This window comes from Protopterus annectens, chromosome 5.part0 (assembly GCF_019279795.1).
Source record: "Protopterus annectens isolate FY-2018-M chromosome 5.part0, PAN1.0, whole genome shotgun sequence".
Lineage (NCBI taxonomy): Eukaryota > Metazoa > Chordata > Ceratodontiformes > Protopteridae > Protopterus > Protopterus annectens.
Genome location: NC_056735.1, coordinates 555,284,597 through 555,307,400, shown reverse-complemented (window position 1 = coordinate 555,307,400; position 22,804 = coordinate 555,284,597).

Here is a 22,804-nt window from a genome sequence, read left to right as displayed (position 1 = left end):
TTTCGGTGGAAAGTGCAGTCGGGGATGTGTATGGATCCCAAATATATATATATATATAAACATGCTCCTCATATGAGCTAGTTCTTTAATTAAACAGTATTCCTGCATTATTACATACTAATTAGCAGCATAACACTATCACAGATGTTACATATGATGCACCTGTCAAGTAGATGCAGTAAGAATTACCATAGTCATGGAGCAAATATATATATGTGTATGTCTATATATATATGTTCTCCTCTCAATGATTTGCATTTCTGTGTTCAATTAATTTGACAAAGTGAAGCAGACCCATATATATATATATATATATATATATATATATATATACATAAATTGCGTTGTACACGAATAAACAGAAGCAAAGTGTGGTCAGCCTGGACCGAAAACAAATGAGGTTATTAGTTTTTCAGTTGTTTTAAGGAAATGAATCATTAAGAAGCAAGCAAATATCAAAATATAATCAATCAAAATAAATGAGTGCTGAAGCAGATTTATTTTTCCTTCACATGAGTCACATCATGTGAAAATTTGACAAGCAAGGCATCTTCTGTAGGAGGATTTCTATCAGCAATGTATAGGATTTAATCCAGTTATTTCAGAGTCTTTAAAGAAAGTAGCATGCTCCTGTTTGATGAAGGGAAGATCAGTTAGCTTGGAGGTTCTGCCCAAATGCAAGATACTTGGATTTGTGTTTCAATTTTTAAATACTCAAACTGTCATGCTGCATTAAAGGGTCTTGCACTTGTTAAGTGCTATCCTACTGATCAGGCATTAAAGTAGGGTCCCTTGTGATGAGGATCATAGTAACTTATGTAAAATCTAATTATCCAGTATCAATCACTGAGTAAAAGTGCAAGGGAATTTCTGTAATGTTCTGGTTAAATTTCTTCAAATTGACCTTACAAATTAGGCCATAGCACACATGGGATTGAAAAAAGAAAGAAAACATAAGTAAGTACATCAACAAATAGATTAATAAATAAATAGAGTTACGCAATGCAGCCCCTTGTGCCCCGCAGCCTTTTTACTAATTTCTGACCTAAAATTTACCGTCATATTTGTTAAAAGCTAAATACAAATGCAAAAGCAAATGATACTGGTATGTAAGTAGAGAGGTGGAACTTTTCTGGGCGCCATTACAATGATAAACAATTTATCTGTTGTCATGAATTCAATAAATTCCTTGGAGTCACTTTTCTATGTACAATAGTAATTAATGCTTTGGGTTTGTACAAAGCTTGACGGAGAGATGGCCACACTGCCTAATTTGCTAAATAAAAGAATAGAGCAGAAAATCTACTTTATGAATTTTGCATAAGCCAAATATACAATCTACAACCTCTGGCATGAGGATTTTATGCTCTCTGTTCAATTCTCAGGCAATTTCTAAAAGCAAACCGATATTTTGACAGTCCTTTTTACAGTGAGGCAATTAAGTTGTGGTTTTGTTTGGCTCAACCTAAAGTGACTTCTCACTGGCTGACCTTGTCCAGGCCTGAGTTTGTCTACCTTATGAATAAAAATGTCTGTCTCCCACTGAATCATAGCACAGAACATGTTGATTTATTTTCTGTATTCTGTCTGTTTGTGGGATTTTTTGCCTATCTATCATAACTTAGTGGTTATTTGGTATGTAGTCACTTTACTGGTCCATATATATGGCTGCAAAGAACTGCTTCATTCATTGAGTAAAGAATTTTAAGATGGGTACAGTTACTTCTATAATCCTGAATTGAAAGCATATACTTCCTAGGGCAAGAAAAAGAAAAACTCCGAAAGATTACTTCAAGCTTGTGAGAAAATCATAGTAATGAGAATGTTCAGATATTTGCAGCATTTTTATAAAAATCTGGCAAAAGAAAGATATCAAAGAAAATACAGCATACAGAACGGTGAAAAAATATGATATCTGCAATAAATGCTTTATCCTTTAGAAATTGGGAATGGTATTTAATAATTATTCTACTACACTAAGGTTTCCTCAAAATGACAAATAAAAGACTTACTTTTACATAAGTCAGGAAAATATGCCTAAGAATTATGAAGCCACAATAGCACCAGATGTTAAGTTCCAAAATATGACAGACAAGCTATATAGTCATTCTGTACCAATAAATGTATAATATCAGATACAAAAATTCAGGAGTGTTAAACTAAAGGAAGATTCCACTCAGGAATTATTAATAAACTCACCAAACTAGGCATCAACCCCTATATCACTAGAGGAGTTGCAAATTGGCTCACAGATAGAACCCACAGTGTGAAAGTAATGGACTCCAAGTCAGACTCCCGACCAGTTATGAGTGGATTCTCACAAGGATCAGTCCTGGGTCCTCTTCTGTTTGGCATCTACTTCTAAGAAGTCCAGGCCAACACAAAGGGACTCTGGCTGACCAAGTTTGCAGACGACTGCAAGTTGGGAGCCATTATTAACTCCCCAAGTGATGCAGACATCCTACAGAAAGGTCTCACTGAGACCAATGACTGGTGTCGAAACCATGGCCTTAAGCTTAATGCCAAAAAATGAATCGTCATCCCCTTTAGGAAAACCTCAGTTACCACTAATTGCCACATCGAAGGGAGCCCACTGAACACTGAAGGCGTTAAAAGAGATCTGGGGACACAGGTTGACAGCAACCTCTCCTTCGACCACCACATTGCCACTGGGGTCAGAAAGACCTCCTATGTGGCACATCTCATTACTAAGGGGTTTGCATCCAAGAAGAAAGAGGCCATCATCTCTCTCTACTCTTCCCTTATTAGGCCAGTCATCGAGTATAATGCCCCATTTGGCATGTACCTCACTAGACACATGCAACAGCTGGAAAGGCCACAAAAGTACTTTATGAAGAGGATCCTAGGCCTTAAAAACATGTCCTACATGGACAGACTCAAAAAACTCTGGCTATTCTCTGTCTCATATCATCTACTAAGAGGTGATCTCTGCTTGACTTACAAAGTCATTTATGACACAGCTCTGTTAGAAATGTTACATCTAAATAAATCCCAATCGCTCCACACCATGCACTCCAGAAACCTCAACCTCATTACCACAATCAACGCAACATGCTGGAGGGACAGGTTCATAACCCAGAGACTGCCCATGCTCTAGAATAGACTTCCCATACATGTCAAGCAGAGCACCTCACTGGCCCTCTTCAAGAGAAATCTTGATGAGTGGATGGGAAATGGAAAGTTCCCCCAGGGGATCACTCCAGTGGCTCTACTTGAGAGAGGCACTGGGAATTAATGTTGGGCAGCACAATGCCAGGGCACTTCCATGGGCTAGGCTTGTAAAGACTCCAGGGCCATTAGCCTAGTACACACCTATGAACTTATGAGTTCTTAAAGATTTATTTCATCTGACCGAGAACTAGGAAGAGAATCTAACCTAACATAATTAAAAAAGAGATCTTGATAATGTGATATTTTATGAAAGGAAGAGAAGAAGAAATAACTCTAGACAAAATGTTGAGCTTTACAAGATCTTGAGTAAACTAGAAATCCAATCAAAGAAAATTGAAGTATTCAAAGGAAAAGTAATTAATATAATATAATAAATAAAATATAATCAATAAAGAAAGAATTAAGAAAGTAACAGATGCAAGAACGTTAGAAAATGTGTAAAAGCAACTGATATAATTCAAATCCACAATGCGGGTAACATGATAGTATCTTCAAACAGAACAGTGTCCAGAGACAGTATGGTTTGAAATGCAATAACATCAATCACTTTGTTGTGATATATAAAAGCAAACACAAAAACAACAAGTCAACATACAAAGACTAAAGGCCGAGACAGCCAAGAAAACCAGTGAAATAGAACAGAAGCACCAATGACAAGAATATGACATAAAAAAACTGCAAATAAATATGTAAATAAACAAACACCAAAACATGAGAGTGGGGATAGTGACTGAGAGAATTACTCAAGAGTCTGACTTCTAGTTATAAAAGTGACAATAAATATACAAAATCTGGGGAAATAAAGATTCCAGCACTTACAAGGACCTTGGTAAATATAAGGTGATATGTCAAAAATGATAGGCTAACTTAAGGAACACTGTGGAAAAGAGATACCTACATTCATGTACACATTAGACAAACGAATCCAAATAAATGTTATTTCAAAGCAGAAATATAAATGAGTGAAATGGTGATGAAAGCTACTTTTTCTGTTTTATCAGGCTATGGAATAAATTTACTAAGTTAATTCATATCAGATTATTGAGTCTCACACAAATAAAGGCTCCCTGATATTGACCCATCTGTGATTAGCTCACACAATTGCAATTACATGTGAACAGATGCTCCCTCCTATAAACAGCATTTCTTAATACATTTTTTGTTTTATTTATTTTACATTTGTTGACTGGGAAAGTCTGACTGGACACAAGTCCTTCTTCAGCAGAGGCCCAGGGAGAAAAGCTTGACATAAGTATTAACAACATACAGACATTTACAGTTTATACAAAAGTAAGAGATCACATGAGCATGACAAGATCACATATTAGGCGGTTATTACATAGGGGAAGTGTGCATTTTAACATATATAAGTAAGTTCAGCATACAGACAATTTACAATTTATACAGGAGTAAGAGAGATCATGAGAAATTCCACAATACACATTTCAGTCAGTGGCAGTATTTACAATGTAGCTAATAGTCCACGGGAAAGAAGACAGCTGACATATTTACATGCTTAATGTTTTACCTGTAATCAGTCGACATGTATGTGGGTTTGAAAATGGAAAAAATATATAATATATCTATATCTATATCAATACACACACACACACACACACACACACACACACACACACACACACACACACACATATATATATATATATATATATATATATATATATATATATATATATATATATACAGTGGCGGATTTAGGCTTTGGCGCAGGGGCGCGCGCCTCCCCCTTTTTAAACTGATTCTGTAGCTAGGCTAGGGCATCGGAAAGCAGTAACATAAAGTAGCTTTTTTTAAAAAAAAAAAAGTACGTACATATTTGGTGTTGGCTCCTTTAAGGAGGACACCAGCCACGCGGAAGTGAGCTCATGGTATGTCCGGCTGGCTGCGAGCGGGAAATGTGCAGTAATGAGCGAGCGAGTGGAAGAAAATCATATGGATTATCGCTGCGAGCGGGAAATGTAGTTGGACTTGAATCACTTGATCAGATAAGAGAGTGTGTGGATTATGCTTTAATTGTGACATGAAATCTCTAAATTCTGTAAGTCTATTTAATTGCTTGTAACAACAGAGGACTTGTGAAGTGTCTGTTAGTAAAACCGGGCATTCGTGCTACAGTGAATAGAATTATGTTTCTGTGAATGTCCTTGTTACTGTTATGTAATTATTCAGCTGGGACGCTTCAAGATACTTTATTCTCTAAAACAGCTACAGCCTTGCCGTAAACCATTTGGCACCAACTCAAAGTGCTTTGCTAGAGCATTATATATCCTAGCACACACACACAGAGGGGGTGTGTCATTCTGTCATTTTAGCTAAAACGGTACATTGCCTTGTAGGTTAAAGCTCTACACCAGGGAATGGCTGTTTAGCTTTATTTCATTGTTGGACTATATCTTTGCTTGCCGTCAGAAGTAGGTGTACTGCAACGATACCGATCATTATTGTCCTGGAGGCTGAAGTAATAAGTTAGCCATAATGCCAGGTAGGCTTATTACATTCTGGTCCCATTACATTCTGATTTACATTGCTGTTATGTACTGGTGCTTTTTATGTTATCGTTTGTACTTGTGTGTTGTAAGAGAGCTGCCAGTAGAATTTGGCTTTCACGCTGTATATTTAAATGCCTTTTTCTGCCTCTGAAATTGTGGGTGTATGGCTGTGGGTATGTAACATAATTGAGTATATAGCCGTAGTATCCGCTGCTTAATGCGGAAATCGCCACTAATGTATACTGAAGGGCTGGCTAGGAGGTAGTAGAAAACATTCTGTTTGTTATATGTACCGCTTTATATATACAAGTGCGGTGTTAGCAAATCTGTTTATCAGAGGTTGTTGAGCCTGTCTTGCATTCTGGTTGTGTTCTAGGTAAGGCGGCCTTACCTAGAACACAACCAGAATGCAAGACAGGCTCAACAACCTCTGATAAAACAGATTTGCTAACACCGCACTTGTATATATAAAGCGGTACATAAGGCCTTTTTGTATAAAGTGTACTGAATGGCTATTTGAAAACTGTGTTTTGCTAGTGTAGTCTAGGTGATTAAGCGACAGCCTTTTATTAAGTAATAGCTTGTATTTTCTGTATCCTAACTTATTTAAATTTGCTTTGACTTGTCTTGGTCATTGGTTGCAACTTGGATTACTGCATGCAATGAGAGCCAAAAAACTGCATTTTAATTGCTGTATGCTGGCAAGTACTGCCTTCATTATTAAAGCGTTCTTTTAATCTGGGTTGGGATGGTGGTCATAGAAGTGGCATTTTTCAAAAACATGAGGCATCTAGCACCTCTGCTCAAAAATGCATGAGGCAGCTATTTCTAAATATGGTGGATCTTGTGAAATGCATTATTAGATTCTAAGATTTTTTTTTGTACTTGCATGCAGTTCTGTAAGCTTTGCTGCACAGTGTAGAATGCCTCTACGTATCTTCCCACAAATCAGGTTTATTGGAGAGCTAATAAAGAGGCTTGTATAACCAATTATTTCAATATACAGATTAATCTGTTAATAACTCTAAAAATTTCAGACTTGTGTATGTGTGGTATAATGGTGGGAATTTTTGTAGTAGTAGGTCTTAAATTAGCACAGTCAGGAAAGTTCTTAATTTTTTGTAGCACTCAAACTTTAAAAAGCTCCTTTAGAGAGCACTTTGCATGGGGGCTGACTCTGCATGGCAGTTTTGTGGAGAAGGGTGTGTTCAATCTGGAATAAAACTCCTTTATTAGTAAACTGGTTTGTGATCACTACTAGGTTAAACTACATAGGCAGTAGGAATGAAATTAAGTCCACCACTTAAAACTAAGTTTTCAGTTTGTAGCTTTATTAAAATCAAACAGGTTTGTATATTTCTGCATGATTAAAATGTCTGCATGCAAGTCTGAAAAACTTTTTGGATTTGTAGCCTTACGTGATGGGGTCTGCTTTCATAGTTTGAACTGTGGTTAAGGACTTCTCTCACTTTAAATCTGGAGCATTCCTTAAATTTAAGGAAGAAGCTTCATGAAGGGAAGCTTTTTGAACATGTAGTTAAGGGTGTAGAAGTTCTTTATACAATTACCAAATTATAAACAGAAATTAATTTGACTTCTTGAATGCCTTTCGGGGTACACCTATGGGGTTTAATTTCTGTAACCAGAAGTAAAAATCCTTACCAGTAGAGTTTAACATTGTTTAGGGGGGAAAGGCAGTTATAATCTAGGTAAATAACTGTCTTTTGGGGACCCTTAAAGGCTGGAGAATATTTAGCATGTATGCATCTTGGAACCTGTCCTCTTTGTTTCAAAAGTTAGTTAACTTGTGCTAGACAGCACTTTCGCAATGAGTGGTAGACGTGCTCATGTTTTTGTCCACTTTTGTCTTTGCAAGCTATGGAGCACACTTGGTCATTGCAACTGGAACAAAATTTGGTTCTGTGAATTGAATCTTGTTGCTGTATATCACTTGTGTCCCATTCTGTTTTTTAGTGTATAAATGTTTAGCACATGGCCGAGAAACTGTTCCCTGGATTTCAGTTCTTGAATCTTTCTCAGATTTAAAAGGCAACCCTATCTATACTTGGTGTAAACCATGTGAAATAATAAATTGGTTGTAATTTTAGCTGCAGTTTCTTTGTGTGTATAAAAATGCTTGGCTTGTACCTGTACTGCAGAGATTTCCTTGCTCTATTCAACACCTGCTTGGTTAGATTCTACGTAATAGTACTCAGATACCATGTATGTTCAAACGCAACCCTGTTTTGTAATGGTTATCCAAGGACTTGTATTTCTGTGTGTAGCCATGAAATAGGAGTGACACTCCTGCAAATCCTTAACATAACTTGTGTTGGCAGCTTACACGGGTATATTGTATTTGTTTCCTGCATTCATCTAGACTCAAGTTGGTAAATGTCGTATACCATTGTGAATCTCCCCCAGTATTTTCTGTGGGTGTCTGTAACATGTAAGAGCACCTTTTAAGACTTCCTTTGGCGATCGTAAAACTAATTTTGTATAGTTTAAGCTCTTCTGCCTCTAAAGCAAATATCTGTGTAGTCAACCAGAATGGAAGGTATATGATGAGGAGGTTGCTATGTGATTAGCGCACGCGCATAACAAATGATTGCACGTGTAACTTGGCAAATCTGTATTTGTCTACACAAGAATTTCAGAGCTTAGTTTTTTTGAGTATTGTCAAGATTCAGTGTAGGACAAATGCAATTCTCTCACATCCTGAGGTGCTTGGAACCGTTCTCCAAGAACTTTAGTTTCTGTATGTAGTGGTGTAATATGAATGTCTTCTCTTGTTAGAAGTCCGAATGTAACTTCTGTTGGCAGCTTAAACAGATGGTTTGGGTTTGTTCCTGCAAGCACTGAGGTTTCTGGTTCCTTGTATGTTGTGCCTATAGGTCTAGAAATCTGTCCCACTGAACTGCTGTTGATTTGCAGTTGCTGTAATGCTATGCTGTAGATCATAGTGGTCTTTGTTGCCTTACTGTTTTTTAGGAGTGCCAGTAAATGAAAGCACTCAACTATTTTAAGTCTCTGCGCCCCCCCCCTTTGTAAAACCCTGGATCCGCCACTGATATATATATATATATATATATATATATATATATATATATATATATGCGTGTGTGTGTGTGTGTGCGTGCGTGCGTGCGTGTGTGTGTGTGTGTGTGTGTGTGTGTGTGTGTGTGTGTGTGTGTTTACCCACTCCTTCCAATACTTATATATAACATGTCCAAAGTAATGCCATCACAAGGAAATGAGGAAATCTCTGATGCACCACCATTTTATCCTTGCAGGGAATAGCCTGTCAGCTGAATCCTAGTAATCAAATGAATGTTTCATTTGGAGAGGTCTTGTTCGCCAAATATTAAACAGTGATGATGAAATGAATGTAGATGAATCATACCAAATCAATAGCTAAATGAAAACAAACTGTTTAGCAACACTGGAAAACTAAAGAGCTATTAGATAAAGCTATGTGATGGTACTACAGCAATGCAATACCACACCCTTAGAAAATGACTGATTTACATTTAAATAGAAACCCCAGGATTTAATATAATCTGTGTAGAGCCTACATGGAATGTTACCATGTCTATGTACATGGTTCTCCCTCGACAGCGTAACATGCATATTACTGATGGTGAGTTGCCAAGGGAGTCCCCCGAAACAGTCATTGAATCAGTGCAGGGAGTGGAGTACTGATAACCATGTCTGCAGAGAAGTAAGAGACTCCTTACAACTGTGATAGTGTGGCATTATTTTTTTTTTTTTTTTTAAAGCATGTTTGTGTGGTGTGGCATGGAGTGCAGCAATGCTAAACGGTGCCCACAGATAAGACAGAAAACATCTGCCAGACATCTAAAAATAGAAACCGGATATCATTAATTCATTATTTAAATGGGATGTTTAAGCATATTTAAGCATGTTTGAATTGTGCAGCGACAAGCTCAGCACTGCTTATATGTAGTTCAGTCGTATATGTGAAGGTATAACAGATTTCTTAATATCCACGTAGCTAAATGGGTAGAGTAACAGCTTCATGTGCAGTACGCCCAGAGTTTGAATACATGGAAGGGAAATTAGTATTTAATTTTAATATACAAATTTTGCAGACTAATTTAATACATGGCTCCACTGCGCTCTGCTCAGCTCTGTTGAAACCTGCTAAGACCTACTAAATGTCTCATAAACATGATAACGGGTGACAATGTTTATGCACTGCTTGGCTGTGCTTGGCTGGTTTGCATGCTGCTAAGACCTGCTAAGACTCTGATTCTGTGAGTATCTGCACTTCTTAGCTGAGCTGTGCTGGTTTGTGTGTGTCTAAGCAATGCATTGCTTTTTTGAATGTTGCCCAGTGATGTGTAAAGGCAGGAAAACAGCCAATAGCAAGCTCAACAGGCATGAATACAGCAGAATCCACTGGCATTCTTCCTCTGATGGGTGCTATGGCTGATGTTGGTGAATGTTCAAGCTTTCGGGCACAGTGTTGAGGCATTCTGTAGTCCAGGGTCATGGTTAGACTCCTAGTTAAAAACCATGATGACCGGCTGTGGAAGGGAAGTTTCCAGGGCTTAGAGTGTAAGGTGGCGGCCTGGAACCAGCTGGCTAGAAAACTCACCAGTGTTACTGGTATCCCCCGCAGAGGTGAGCAGTGTCGTCACTAGCATGATGACCTGAAACAAAGAAAGGGGGAAATCTTGGACACCTGGGTCCAAGAAACTCAGGCAGGTAATGCCCCATAAGTATGTAAGTAATTTTACCTCTGTTTTACCAATATGTAATCTGAATGTCTGCAAACCTGGTATGGATAATGGTGTGCTTCTCTCCCAACAGCTGCATTAGAGATGGCTGTTAATGTCGAGTTGCACGCCTGGTACCTGGCCAGGTTGTGCCATGAGTGTGGTGACTACGGATGTATTATACTAACTGCAGTGAAATAAGCAAGAAAGGGTAAAGCATTAACTGCATGAAAGTATATACAATAAAGGCTGTAGTGTAATAAATGTGAAATTAGAGCTGTATTGCAAGGAATGAATAACACACAGCCTATCTAGACCTTGCCAAGGCCTTTGACACCATCCCCCACTCTGGAATCATAGATAAACTTACTAAACTGGGCATTAATCCCTACGTCACCCAATGGGTTACTAACTGGCTTAGTGATAGAACCCACACTGTAAAAGTAGCCGACTCCAAATCCAGCTCCAGACAAGTGACAAGTGGAGTACCTCAGGGTTCAGTCCTGGGACCACTCTTGTTTGGTATCTACTTCTCTGAAGTACAGGCCAACACTAAGGGACTCTGGATAACAAAGTTCGCAGATGACTGCAAACTGGGAGCCATTATTGAATCCCCAAATGATGTGGATACTCTACAAAAGGGCCTTACAGAAACAGATGCTTGGTGCCAGAGCCATGGGCTCAAGGTCAATGCCAAGAAATGTATAGTTATCCCCTTTGGGAAAAAACATGTATCCGTGAATTACCATATAGGTGGCAGTACACTAAACACTGAAAGTGTGATGAGAGACTTAGGGACACAGGTGGACAGTGGTCTCACCTTCGATAACCACATCGCTACAACAGTCAGGAAATCCTTCTATGTGGCACACCTCATCACTAAGGGCTTTTCATCCAGAAAAAAGGAGGTCATTGTCCCACTGTACTCATCCCTCATTAGACCCATTATAGAATACAATGCCCCGTTTGGTATGTACCTCTCAAGACGTCTGCAACAACTGGAAAGGCCGCAGAAATACCTCACTAAAAGAATCACAGGCCTAAAGCAGATGCCTTACTCTGACCGCCTTAAAAAACTCCAGCTATACCCTGTTGCATATCGTCTACTCAGAGGCGATCTCTGCTTAACATACAAGGCCATGGCAAACCCAGAGCTGTTGGACATGCTACACTTAAAGAAATCTCAATCCCTCAGAGCCACACGCTCCAAGGATCTAAACCTTGTCATCACAATAAACAAAACATGCTGGAGGGATAGGTTCCTGACCCAGAGACTCCCCAGACTCTGGAATAGATTGCCCATACATGTCAAGCAGAGTGCCTCTTTGGTCCTCTTCAAAAGGAACCTTGACGATTGGATGGGAGAAAGGAAATTCACCCCGGGGATCACGTCAGTCGCCCTGCTAGACAGGGGTCCAGGGAAGTAAATAGTGTGGGAAAAAATAGCCAGGGAATTGTTCTGGCTAGGCTTGTATAGGCCCTAGGGCTGATAGCCTAGTACCAACCTATGAACCTATGAACCAACTGTTGTACAATAAACACGAGACAATACAAGTAACTGCATTAAAGTATATACAATAAAGTCTGTAGTGCAATAATTATGGAATTAGAGTTGTATTCCAGGAAATGAATAATGCAAACTGTTCTGCAATAAAACATGAAACAATACCAATATCACCAAAGAAAATGATGTACATCAGGACTGTGTTTTTGTAACCATTGCAGTACAGCTGTATGTATGCAGGCTGTAAAGTAAGGTACTGCAGTCAAGTATAACACTGTAGTAGTTGTAGAATGCAAATCTAATAGCTTCCAATTGTTTTGTTTAACTTATATAGTATAATTCAAGGCTGTCTCTAGGCCAATATTGTTCACATAATACTCTGTCATCCACAAACAATAGTTAATCAAGGTATATGTGTGAGGTAGCCCACTCCATGAACTGATGTGGTTTGTTGACTTCACAAATATTTCAACCTACTAAGAATAAATTTGGTATACCAGCATCGTTTATGCTGATATATAACATATCTACTATATGTGTTACACTTGTATTCATGCATGTGTGTTCTACTGTCACTGCAGTCTAGTATAACACTGTAGTAGTACTGCCAGGTTATATTTTGGTTCCAGGTAACCTCTAGGCAAATATCATTGAGTCATTAATCAGCAGTGACTCAGTAGCTCAGATTGTTAAATTCCCTGTATATAGTACGCTTTGCCTCACACAGACCACGTTCGAATCCAGTGTTATGTAGCACTACATATTACAGTAGCAGTCATGTAATGCTGACATATTCTCTCTCCACATTAACTACAGGTAAATGGGTGAGACAGCTCATATTATGGGTAGATAACTGTGTGTTTAGATTTTCCAGACTGTTAAAATCATTAGCAAGAATGTGAAAAATCAGCAATGTGCAGTCAGAAATAATATATGTAATTCTGGTATGGCTGTATGCCTGGAGTGTCTGTTAAAAGTTGCTGCAGTCGATTAATACATTCCATGTAGATATCCCCTGAAATTACTGCTATTGGTGTCTATTCCCATGCCTGCCAGCCAAGGCATGACTGCTGTTTAGTGCCTGCACTGTACACATACATGTCTCTCAAGTGTCACGATTTCACGTTATGTAATTCAGTGCGTAATCCAACTGTTACAGGAATACCATGGCAATGAGTACTTATATTGCAAAGTATCACCATTTCAGCCCACAGAACACCTTGGTAGTTGCATAGGTCTACCTGATGTGCAAGTGTTCTGCGTAGGTGTGTACCCGCAGTTGTTACCGTTTGGCCCATAGTGTCCCATGCATATAGCTTGAGAGGTATGTTCATGCTGCATCAGCTACAAGAGACTTGTACTCACTGTACACATAAAAAAAATACAGACCCGTAGAGTAGATAATAATACTGTTGTCAAGGAAATAAGTAGCAATGTTACTAATGAATGATTTTCTCTCTCTCTCTCCCCATCCCTTATCTTCATTTATTTATTACTGTTATTCATTAGTTATGGTTTACTATTAACATATGTTGTTACACTAACTGTTTTTTGGTGCATGTGTTTTATTTTTGCTATGTATTATAATGGATGTATATTAACATATCTTGGTAAATTACCTATTTTGTTGGCCTTATGCTGTAACAGTTACTGGCGTGTTGTTATACTGACTGTTCTGTTATTTATTGTTGCAATTGCGTTATTTCCAATGTTCTGCCATGCTGTTATTACTAACAATGTTTTGTTAATAACTAACCTATACCTATTGCTATACCTCCATTACCACAGCACATCGGGTAGGCCGATTCTGATGATCCACCTACCTTTCCTCAACTGGCTGCAGTACCAGGTCCTAGTACATCTGGGACCCAGGCTAGTGGTGCCCCCTCCACTCCCCCTGTACCACCTCTGGCATCAGGTGGAACCTCCACAGGGGGTGGGGCCTGGCCTCTCCCTGGGAGTGGTGGTGGAGGGGCTGCAGTCACCCAGGATCAACTGCCAGTCATGGTGCACATGATTTTTCACCAGAGCTATGAATGCTGCCTGCACCAGACTGAGAGTACGCTGGCCGACCTGCTGGGGCAGGCTCACCCTGGTGTCCACCCTCCAGCACATCCACCCTCAGTGCAGTGAAGGACCAGTGTAGACTGTCCCATTGGTGGGGATGTGAATCATGCTGCTGCCGTCTGGAGGCACATATGACTTGGATTCCACAAGACCCTCCCCATCCAAGGTCTTTACCCCCCTCATGTGTCACACACTGCTCCTGTCTCCTGTATTGTCTGTCTTGTCTGTCTGCAAATGCATCCTCTCCTACCCAACTTACCTCCCTACACATACCTATGTCCCTTCCCCTACATTCCACTCTCACCTTAAAAAAAATTGGCACCTGTCCCAGTAAAAAAAAATAATTTGTCCAATACATAGTTCTCCATGTCGTACACTTGTTCACTAGACACCGCTAATCTGGTTTAATTGGCTTGACAACACAGTTATGTTGTCCTCGTCCCTCACTCTGGGGTTTTAGAGTCCAAATTCATGTACAAAAATTGTCAAAATGCACAGCTGTTGCTGTACAAGATATGGATAACTATGGTTCATAGGTACATAGGTTCATAGGTAGGTACTAGGCCATTGGCCTAGGGCCTTTACAAGCCTAGCCAAAAAGATACCCTGGCTTTCACCACCCAAGAAAATTATTTTCCTGTGCCCCTCTACTTTCACTCCACCAGGTATGTAATAGATTTCTCCATATAACAGGATGCAGATGGGGGGATAGAGGTATCAGGAAAAGAGATCACAACAGTAAGCCTGTCTTAGATCTATGGTAATGACATATCAGTGATACTCTGCTGTCCTACACCTACAGGCATGCCTATCAACTGTCCCTAATTTTCAATTACATTTCAGCTCTGTGCCTGTCAATCGCTCCTACAATGGTTGGTTGTTGTAGGAAAGCTAGTGCATTGCACATAATGCATTGTGACAATGAATAAGAGTCTACACTCCTGTAATGTCAAATGATGTACTGTAATTCACCTTCCTCATTTAGTCACTGTCTCATATACATTGTTCTAATATTTTAAAAGTGTCCCTGAATTCCCCTGCACTACTCTGGCTAAGTCCCCATTTCTGTTGACATCTGTCTCTGTTAGGTTGATGGCTATGACTAACATACCCATCAACCCCTTACAGCATGAAAGCAGGACAAAGCTATAATTTATGGGAAGGGATTCAAGGCCCAAACACAGTGACAGTCTTTAAATATTTGTCAGAGATTCACAAATATGTGTGTAACTGACCAAAACTATGAGGCAAACCTCCTGACATTCTGCAAACATCTGTATAGTTGAGAGGTATGATGCCTACAGGGAAAATATACTACAGCAGGTTTGCATTGTTTTCTGTCATTGTGACACTTTGGTGTTCCTGGAATGTCCCCATATAGTTGTTGTAATAGCACACTGTTAATTGTCTGGCAGTGACCATATGACATATCAGTGGGAGTTTGCCCATAGGGGACACACCACAGTAAACTGCAGTGCTGGGTGTTGAAACGTACAGCAGAATCTGTCATGGCACACAGGGACAAAGCCCAGTATTTCTACTATCTTGGTGGTATCCACATATGTAGAGTGTTGCCAGATTGTGGGGTATGATGTGTGAGGGAGCAGTGGCTACTGAAAGCCATTATGGTTGTGCTGGATCTGTACATAGTGGATGTCCACATATCTGGTCCTGTATTGTGTTCCCCTTTTGTTGTCTTTCAGAAACCATGTACCGCTGGAGACATGGTCCTTCACAGATGCAGAGAATGACATAATAGTGGATGGACTGAGACAGCACTACCAGATCTTGTGGTCCAGGGGGAGGCATAATCATGAGCAGTGGGCAGCATTGTGGGCAGATCTTGTGTGGGTTGTCAATCAGACTGGCCAGCAGGACAGGACCTATGAACAGGTCCAGCACTGGGCCACAGACATGTTGAATGTTGCACAATGAAGGGGAGCTGCTGTTGACAGGGATCATGCCACAAGTGGTGGAGGGCCTACAACAGAACAATCAATCTCAGCCACAGAGTAATTCTTGGTGAACCTAGGAAAACATGACAGCTCCTAGGCATCCATCACACCATACATCGTGGAGGTGGGTGCCACAGTGTCCACAGCAGAGAAGCGTCCAGGTAAGTGCACTGTGTTCACCAGTTTAATACTCTATCAGTCTTTGTGACAAGCTGTATATACCTGTACATGGGTGTTAGGTCTATCTGCACTGGGGGGGGGGGGTAGGATTTATGCTCATTTGTGTACACATACTCAGAATGTTATCAATGCATCCAGTATTATACCAGTTACTGTACATGTAGATATATGCACAAATTACTTTGCAGTGCTGCAACCTTTGGTGATGCTGACAATACCTCTCTCTCACTTTTTCATAGGTCCATCAGGTGTGGCCCACGTCCATGTTCCTGTACCTGGTAAGTGTGATACTGTTTTATACAGTTCATATATACCCTCTGAAAGTCAAGGGCTACCATATTGCCCTATATACAAATGTTGTGTTTAACCAGAGTAGAATATTTGTATGTTCCATTCTGGCATAGTTAACTATGGTTCATAGACTGGTTTGTCACAGGTGTGCATTTGAATGACCACCGACATGCTTGCACTTATAGTTATGAGCGGTTACACAGCCTGGTATACATGAGGCAATTACTCCAAGATACCTGTTCATATACAAAATGGAGATGCTACATACCTGAGGCAGTGACACTAGTACTGGCATATCATTCTTGAGATAGGCATACTGGGTGTTATGGGTAGTTCTATCACATATAGTGTCATATTGCATACCTTACAGGCAGATTGTACTGGCAACATTACCTGGATGTGGCAGAAGTGCATGTTATAAAGGGCTTGACTTGTCTGTGTATGTTAGTGTGAGGTTGTCTGTTGTACATGGGAGTGGAGATGAGAAGATGTGAGATTGATAATGAAGTTGTAGATCCTTATTTGTATAAATCTGTGTGGATTACCATGCATAAAAGTGCAGGTAGTAATGTACTGCTTTTGTCCTGGTTTTCAGAGGTGACTGAGTCAGTTGGAGTCTGTCTTGCTCACAACTTGATGTCAGTGTCTCATCGGATTCTGATGATGATGGTGGCCATAGTGAGGCACAGGTGGGGCTGTCAGGGGCTGTATTTGTCCCAGAGGCTGACATCCCTCTTCTGCCACCATTGTCATAGAACACAGTCAGTATGCCCAAACATACCCAGTCCCCAGAGGCCACAGATATTGGACAGTCAGAGGGTGACAACATTGAACAGAACAGTTTGGCAACTTTGGCATCAGTGAATGTAAATACTGGCCATAGCCAGAGAGTTGGAGAGGTCCCACACAAGCAGATTGATGGGGTGTTCATAGGAAGACTGCTGTCCATCCACCACCTGTTGCAGGTCTCACATCACGGGTCACTTGGTGCATGTTTTGGGCCATCATGGAGGTACAGGCATGTTCTGAAACAACACCCGATGGATGCTTAGGGTTATGGATGCAGCACCGTTTGAGATCCGTTACTGCCTCCAGCACATTGGGGACACCCTGGATCAGTTCACTGATGCAGTGGACAGACAGTGGGCTAAGACAGTGTCTGTCTTGGACTGCACATTGTCTCTGCTGGAACATCTGGTTGGGGTTGGGTGTTGGACAGATGGACATAAGTCAGCAACACCATCTGCTGAGAGTCCACATGACCATGTACAGTCACGGTCTCATAGTGGCAGTACCTGCAACACTACAGAGGGAAGTGTGTTGTCCACACCCCGACATGGCAGGCCATAGGCACATGGTTCTGGGCGGTCCTGTGGGGGACACAGCCCTTGCATTCTGCAGTCACCGTCAGGTACTAGCACCACATCAGACCTTTTGTATGGTGGTGCCAGTGCTACTCCTGGCAGAAAAAGTTCCTATGTTCATGGCTGGAGAAGGTGAACTGTCCACTCTTCCATATATGGTCCACAGCTGTCCAACATACACATGTGTAGGGCTAGCACTGGGCTTGACTGTGTACGTGCACACACAAACACCACTGTCACATGCTGGTCACCTACAGACACACATGGCACCGCTCCATGGCCCATCTAACCCACAACCCTCATGACTCAGACACATGGTGTCAACTGTTTGGCACAGCCTAGGCCTCTGGTACCCCTACACCACTGGCTGCTATTACACACTATAGCTCACAGTACTTAGCACATGTCCCACAGAGGTTATCTGATACTAGATTCTCAGCCAGCACTCTTATGGTGGATGACATTAGCAGGCCTTGTAGAGGAGGGAATGTAGAGGCTAGCAGCTAGTCACAGGGCCATAAAATGCTAACCATTGCATAGAAATAGACCATACGGGCCTGTCCATACTGCTCTTTGGTGATGTATTTACACACACACACAGACACACAGACACACACACACACACACACACACACACACACACACACACACACACACAAGCAGTTGGCTACTGTGGGATTAGAACACCTACCTATATACTATTACACACTCTAGCTTCCAGTACTTATAACATGCACCATGGGTTACATCCATTGTATATGTGATTGCTGGCACAGTACTTGTGGAGTACACAAAGTAGCCTTGTGTTAGATAGCATGTGCGGCCTGCAGAGTGATATTATGTAGTACTGTTATTGTATCTAGTGCCCTAACAATGGGATACCTGCCACTATTCCTGCTATGTGTGTACAGTTAGCAGTATGTCCATATATGGCTGATTGCAGTTATATAGGCAAATGAGTCAAGGGACAATACGGCCTGTCCAAGGCATGTGTTGAACCATTGTACAGTATAACACCTGCTCACCTGTGTCCATGTATAAGATGACATACCACAGGCACAGGGGTCTGTGGGTGCATGGATCATGTACTTTTGCGGCCTTGGTTTGGTTCTTTTGGGAAGCTGTTTTGATGTGTGAATACAGATAACCTCAGCATTTTGAGGGTATGTGGAGAAATCCATACACCGCCCCCCCCCCACACATACACACACACACACACACACACACACACACACATATATATATATATATATAAAAGTTCATAACTGGGATGTCTCTATAAATGTTGCTGTGTGTGCACGTTATGTATATAAGTTATGTAGATAGATGTAGAGAATCTATATATCATTGTAAAATATATATATATATATATATATATATATATATATATATATATATAAAATGTTTCCCCTACAGATGTTCGAAATTCCAAAAATCCAAAGCCCATATGGCCGAGACCATATGTTCGACTTTTGAAATTTCAAACGTTCTGAACGGACAGCTTCTAAATGTGAAGAATGGGGGAATTTCCATTTACCACACTGTAGTGCAATCTCAGAGTTGGTATATTAAAGTTAAGGGACGTGTGGAGGCGGGGGGGTGCAGGAGAGGACGTAGCCCCCCTGCTAGCAGTTTTAAAATAATGTAGTGTTTTTATTTATTTATTTAATTTTTTTTTTGCATGTTTGAAATTTTAGGAGTCAAACATATATATATATATATATATATATATATATATATATATATATATATATATATATATATATATATATACAGTGGATATAAAAATTGTACACACCCCTGTTAAAATGCCAGGTTTTTGTGATGCAAATAAATGAGACCACAATAAATCATTTCAAAGTTTTCCCACCTTTAGGGTGACCTATAACCTGTACAATTCAATTGAAAAACAAATCTGTTAGAGAAAAAATATAAAAAAATAAAAAAACGTAGAATAAGCTGGTTGCATGTGTGTACACTCTTAAACTAATACATTGTCCATGTTAGCTTTATTAAATTCCCCCCAAAGTCTACAATGAGTTAGAGAACCTCCAACAAATGGATATTATCAAAACAGGTGAAATCAGAACTTGCATATATCAACAAATAGAATGATATCAAAGAAGTCCATTAAACTTGAGTTGTATAACCTCATTAGATTAATGGTATAAAATTATTAATTTAACTGTATGTATGGTCTGGATACCATAAAATGGAAATACATCCAAGGAGTAGAAGCACTGGAGTTTGTATCTAGCCTAAGGTGACACTACATCCTACTGAAAAAACTGCAGCCTTGTAGATTGTGTCTGACTAATACAGTACTAACTCATATTGAGAAAGTTTCAGCATTGCAGCTTCTATCGGCCTATGATGAATCTAGGGCCTGTTAAGAAAGCTGTAGCATTGTCATTTGTATCTGGCCTAAAACAGCACTAACATAACACCAACTGAGAAATATGCAATGCTTCTACTGACTGGATGTAGTAGATACGATAGTTACATAGGTTCATAGGTTCATGCTTGGCTGTTGATCAGATAAAGCATTTGCAGCCTAGCCTCAGGATCACACAAAGTAACTACTACCTAATTTCTTCCTCATTCAGTGAGGGTTTGATGGTACCAGATCAGGAGAGAATTTACAATTTCCCATCCATTCACCCATGTTGCATGTCAAGATGCTGCTGTGAGATTAGAACCCCCTACCTATCCCCTATTATGCACTATAGCTTGCAGTACTTAGAACATGTGTCAAGATGGTCATGGAGAGAGAGAGAGAGGTTAACTACCATACAGCAGGTACTGTTTATACTGTGGTTGAAGTTTCTTTCATTTGAGCAGGTACTTAAGTCATTTATTTTGTGGATGTGTAGGAGGTAGCATAGAACTAGATCCTTTGAGACTTTGTAAGTGAGGCAATGCCCTCCCCCCAGTCAGTCTGTAAGAAACAGAAAAGAGAGCAAGTCCCTTAATTTCATCTGTGTAGCATGTGGAAGACATGCCCTCAAGTTTCTTTGTGAGGAAACACTGCAGTCTTTTAAGTTGAGTTGTATGTTTAGACAAGTATACAGTATATGCTATTACACATCTGATAATGGAGGATTATAACTTCCCTTGTCCTTGGATTATACCCTTGTTAGGCAGTCTGGCTAGATAAAGGGATTTACTAATGACAGTAGACACATGGTGATCAAAGGATAGTTCATTATCAATAAAGTGCCCCATATCCTTAATGTGTAAATTTTCAAAGGGGGTGTCAACAATGTTTACCAAAGGACACTATACTACATTTCTTGGCATTTAGCATATTTCTAGCAGCATTTATGTGTACTTGTTAGTCCATCCTAGATAATCCGAGAGTGAGATGCAGAGTCATCTGCAAACTTGGTCAGCCATAGGATCTTAACATTGACTTTGACATCAGAGGAATAATTGCTGAAGAGTAGTGACCCAAGGATTTATCTATTTTTTTAAGGCTAACACAAGAGGATCCTTACATGATATAGAAGAGAAATGCACCAAGGTATGCAATGAGCTCTGTACACAGTTTTGCCATGGAAGAACTTTCATACATGTATTCTGGGGAATGAATTTACATTGATCAAAGAACACAAATAGGAAGAAAAAATATTTAACATCACTAAGCCAAAGCCCGCAATAACAACTGATAGATGCTGCTTATGACTTCAGCTATCTCAATTTAATTTACAGAAGAGGAAAAACAATAAATTAATAATTATTTATTAAGACACCCTGTGAATCTGAGGGAAAAGAGTAGAGCCACATTGAGGTTGCTGATGATGTAGAGGAGTATATACCAAGTTCAAAGCTGTAGTGCTTTGGAATATTTCCCTTCAGACCTCTCAGCTGTCCTTACTTTGTAGGAATGCTCCTATTTCCAGGCCTCATTTAGAATGGCCCTCATTTTAGAGGCCTGTCCCAATTTTCAGGCTTGCTCTACCCTTTGCACAATTATTTGAATCCTCCATCATCACATATAGGTTCATAGCTACATAGATTCATAGGTATTTACTAGGATAATGACCACAAGGTTCTTTTTAAGCCTAGCCATGCATCCCAAATCTCTGAAAAGTTTTGATACCCTTGATAAGTTTAAGCATGGGCCTGGGAGATGAACCATCTACAGGTTACCTGAGTCCATTAGTGATATAGGTGCCAAACCTGGGATGAGTTTCTGGTTTCCCATCCCATTGTCCAAGTTGCACTTGAATTGGGTTAGGGAGGAGCTCTGCTTCATATGGATGCGGAACCTGTTCCATACAGGGAGTATTCTATGGGATACCTACCTATCTCTCCAGCAGGTCTTATTTATACCACAGGCAAGGCTTAAGTTTTTAGAATGGATAATTCTGGTGCTGTTTGTTTTGTGGATAGGCAGGAGGTTCATCAGAGTGGGGTCTAACAATGCACTGTATGCGAGGCATAGATCTCTCACAAAAGCTTGCAGGAGACAGAATCCAAGGATACAGCTGGGAGACGGTCTGCATAGGACATTTTACTTATGCCCTGGATTCTTTTGGTGAGGAACCTCTGTGGATGTTCCAATTGTTGGATATGGCCAGTTAGGTGCATACCAAAGGGGGCATTGTACTCAATGATACGTCTGATGAATGCCAAATACAGTGCAACAATAAATTCCTTTGACTTAGATGCCATACCTTTGTTTATAAGTTGTGCAACATAGAATGATTTCCTCACCACTGTAGACACATGATGGTCAAAGGCTAGATTACTATTGATGTGTGTCCCTAAGCCTCTGACTACTTTTTCAACTCTAAGGGGTGTGTTGTCAATATGATAGTTACCAGGGATGGATGACATCCCAAAGGATACTATTATGCATTTCTTGACATTTAGTTTTAGTCCAGTTGTTTGCTGTGTCATCCCCTCCTGGAGAACATTTGTGTCAATGTGAGATTCAATGATAGCTCCAAATTTGCAATTATCTGCAAATTTAGTCAGCAGAGACCACTGACAT